Source organism: Periplaneta americana, chromosome 4 (genome assembly GCF_040183065.1).
Source record: "Periplaneta americana isolate PAMFEO1 chromosome 4, P.americana_PAMFEO1_priV1, whole genome shotgun sequence".
In the NCBI taxonomy this organism is placed as follows: domain Eukaryota; kingdom Metazoa; phylum Arthropoda; class Insecta; order Blattodea; family Blattidae; genus Periplaneta; species Periplaneta americana.
Window position 1 is genome coordinate 151680033 of NC_091120.1, and position 4193 is coordinate 151684225.

Consider the following 4193-nt stretch of genomic DNA (forward strand, 5'->3'; position numbering starts at 1 on the left):
GGATATATGAATGGATAGGTGGAGGGTAGGATAGGTAGATAGATGGATGGATGGATGGATGGATGGATTGATAGATGTGTGGGTGGATTAATAGATGAATGGATGGATGGATGGATGGATGGATGGATAGGCAGAGGTGTGGATGGATGGATAGGTAGATAGATGGGTATATGAATGGATTGATAGGTGGATAGATGGATGGATGGATGGATGGATGGATATATAAATGTATAGGTGAAGGGATGGAAAAGTAGATGGATGGCTGAATAGATGGCTAAGTAAATGGAGAGTAGGTCTGTATGAATGGATAGGTGGATGGATAGGTGCTTGGATGGATGGATGGATGGATATATATAGACGTGGGTAGGTGGGTAGATAGATGGATGAATGGATGGATGGATGGATGGATGGATGGATGGATGGATAGATAAGTAAATGGATGGGTATGTCTGTATGAATGGATGAATGGATAGATGGATGGATAGGTGGTTGGATGGATGGATGGATGGATTGACAGATAGATGGATGTATGGATATAAGTGTGGATAGATAGGTAGGTGGATGGATGGATGGATGGATGGATAGATGGATGAATGGATGAAGGGTTATAAGTATAGATAGGTAGGTAGCAGTCAAGCAACTAGATATAAAATAAAAGAGTTTCGTCACCAAAGAGAGAGAATAAAAGAGAAAGAGAAAACTAGATGACCCGATAGTTACTGATTATTAATTGTGGGAGTGCCTGGTGAATGGAATTGTCTGTCCTTGTATTAGTCCATAACGGAGAATACTGTAAGTCCGGTCAGCCTCAGAGGTTTGTACAGTGATGATCAATCTGATGATATTTTAATCAGAAGGAAGAAGATATTTCAATGAAGCTACATGTAGCCTATATTTTTTTTTTCTGTTTTCTAAAATATTTACCCCTTCATATTGCATTGGTGTACATTTAAAATTACTAATTACGTACTAACACGATAACAGTTTATGAAACTCAACATTGAATTCCAGACCATAATTTGGCATTGACAATGACTTGCCACATGTTATCTCTGCTGCTTCTTGTATCTATGTCAAGAGCGCTCCATTATCACTTATCACCGCGTTTACTGCTACCGCGTGCTGACTAATACACGTTCTGACGGAAACCTGAAGAACTACTAGCAACCGACAGGAAACTATAAGTGTCACATGTAATGTAGCTGCCGCTACTTGCGTCGGGGATGTAGCTCAGTGGTAGAGCGTTCGCTTTGCATGTGAAAGGCCCCGGGTTCGATCCCCGGCATCTCCACTTTTAATTTTAAAATATTTAACTTATAACCGTGTTCACTTCTGTTGCACTTAGATTGCCCTTTGCGTTGTATTTATATACGTTCGCGGTTTTTTCTATCACCAATATTTAAAACAATTTAAACACTGCATCAAAGCTCAAGAGAGATGTTTTCTTTTAAATCTACTGTTGACTTTCTTTTCAATGTTTTAATTTTCATTGTGTGCTTTCTTAAACTTAAATACTGTACTAATATATTTTATATACAACGAAAATTCCACTTGTACAGAAAATGCACACAAAATAGTACAGAGTATCCATATGGAACCTTTACAACTTCAGATGTAAATAACAAACTATTGAGACAAGATATCTGGATGCGATTTTCTTGCTTGTATAGTCAACTCGACCGGTCTAAATATAAATACTACTCTATGCAGATGTAATTTTGATAGATGACATACTTGAGATCGAGATGTGAAATGACATGAACTGAAAAGGAAACTAAGCAATGTGGGTTTCAAACAGGACAGAAAGGAAGAAGAATTTCACATACTGTAGTATCACAGTCTTCTATATACAGTCACGAAGCTTGAGTTTTGAGGGTGCTAGAAACAATAGACAGTGACGGTACTATTTTGCATTGCCTGTAATGAGGCGATATTAGCGATCCTAGTGGTGAGAAACTACCTAATGTTTGCATATTTACTACGTATTGAGCTTCGCGACTGTATATACTAGTCTGTGGTAGTATGTCATGGAAGGCCTCTTGAGAAGTAGAAACTTTTGAGTATATCTGTATATAATACACAGTGATGAATTCAGTTGGTTACTTAACGACGCTGTATCAACTACTAGGTTATTTAGCGTCGATGAGATTGGTGATAGCGAGATGATATTTGGCGAGATGAGGCCGAGGATTCGCCATAGATTACCTTGCATTCACATTACGGTTAGGGAAAACCTTGGAAAAAACACAACCAGGTAATCAGCCCAAGCGGGGATCGAACCCGCGCCCGAACGCAACTTCAGATCGGCAAGCAAACGCCTTAACCGACTGAGCCACGCCGGTGGCTTACAGTGATGAAAGAGTTGAACAACTAATGTTAAAAAGCACTAAAAGGGCAGCGATGGCTTGTTGCCAAATGAAAAATATTATTGTATGAAAAACTGAGATCAGAGTTAAAACAAAATCATAGTCTACAATGCAATCACGATCCAGATCATGCTGTATGACACGCAAAGTCCTGCACTATAGGAAAAAAAAACAGTGTTGTTGTTGTTGTTGGTGGTGGTAGTGGTGGTGGTGGTGGTGGTGGTGGTGGTGGTGGTGGTGGTGGTGGTGGTGGTCTGGTTTACCGACCTACGACATGTGAACCGCCCGGCACTAATCTATTGTCTGCCGCCCACTCTGCTTCCCGATTATCCGTCACGTTGGACGCGCCTATGCGTGTTGTTTAATTGTGCGATTGTTATGAGTGCAGTATCATGTGAGATACCCTATAGAATAGTTCGCTTTTTTCTATAGAAGAAAGGTTGCTTTCAATTTATTCCAATGTATTTTACTTTCTTTTTTTTTTTTTTTTTTTCTATTATGATATTATTTTCATGTTGTTTAGTGTCGATTTTATTATGCTATTATTTTTTTTTGCAATATGTTAGTATTCTGTTCTTTAACTTTTTGTTAAATTTTAACTGCTTGTATACTTTGTGACCTGGTAGAGTGTAAGAGAAGGCCCTATGGCCTTAACTCTGCCAGTATAAATAAAGAATTATTATTTTAGTCCTTACTCATGTTTGTCCATAATAGAATTAAATATGATTTTTCAGAATTTGTACTGAGTATTTTGTGACTGTGATAGCCATTGCTTTTAGCACAAATGAAGGAATAAATGAATTGTTTGTGTACAAGCGTCTTATAAATATGAATCGACTCGCCGGGTCTATACGGAGTTTATTGCGAAATTTCCGAACCTCAGCCACCGACGAGGCAGGCCGTATAGAATTTAGTGAATAAATATGAGAACACGGGGTCGGTGTAATACAAAAACCCCTTAGAAACAGATCAGTTTTAACAGATTAGATGACATTAGTGCTATTTTCGAACGTTAGCAAAAAAAAAAAAAATCTCAGCAGGGTGGCTTGTCTTTATCATACGCAAGAAATGCAGCACGTTTATTACATCTTAACCCTTATTACGATGCCCCAATGCAAGTTCTAAAAGAAGGTGACCATATTTAGAGTGAATTATTGTACAGTAGCGTGCAAATTAATCTGAACACGACATATTTTTACATTTTCTGTCATTGTTGGCCTCACAGCTGCTCATACCGCTTTAATTGACATCTGTAGTACGTGTAATTCCATTGTTGAAGGTCTGTGAATATTTTTTTTTATAATATGTGACATTTTGCTTGTCGTTTTGTACTTATAAGCATTTCAGTTGTGTTGAAGACTTAATATTGCAATCCTGTGCACATTCTGTCGTCTTCACAAATGGATACAACTCCACGAAAACGGTCTAAAATTATAACATTAGCAGAGCATTCTTCTATGACACAGAGGCAAATTGCTGCAGAATGTCACATCGGTTTGGCTACTGTTAATTCGATCATAAAACGATACAGGGAGACTGGATCCATCACACCCCAGAAAAAAGAAAGCTGTGGCCGGAAAAGGAAGACTTCACCTGCAGACGATCGTTTAATTGTCAGGAAAAGTAAATTAAATCCTAGACTAACTGCTGTCGACTTAACCCGCGAGTTAATGGGGCGAATATTCACGTCACAACAGTGCGGCGTAGGCTTTTGGAAGCTGGACGAAGGGCTCGTAAGCCTATTAAGAAGCAACTGCTAACCCCTGTTATGTGCAAAAAAAACGCTTAATGTGGGCAAAATTACATCAACACTGGACAGTGAATGAC

General features: G+C 38.7%; 1 non-coding gene across 1 annotated transcript; it reads left to right on the forward strand.

Annotated features, from left to right (window-relative positions):
- Positions 1 to 1219: 1219 nt before the first annotated feature.
- TRNAA-UGC (transfer RNA alanine (anticodon UGC)) lies at positions 1220 to 1291 on the forward strand. Its single transcript has one exon. It is a non-coding gene; the product is annotated as a tRNA-Ala (tRNA).
- Positions 1292 to 4193: the final 2902 nt, after the last annotated feature.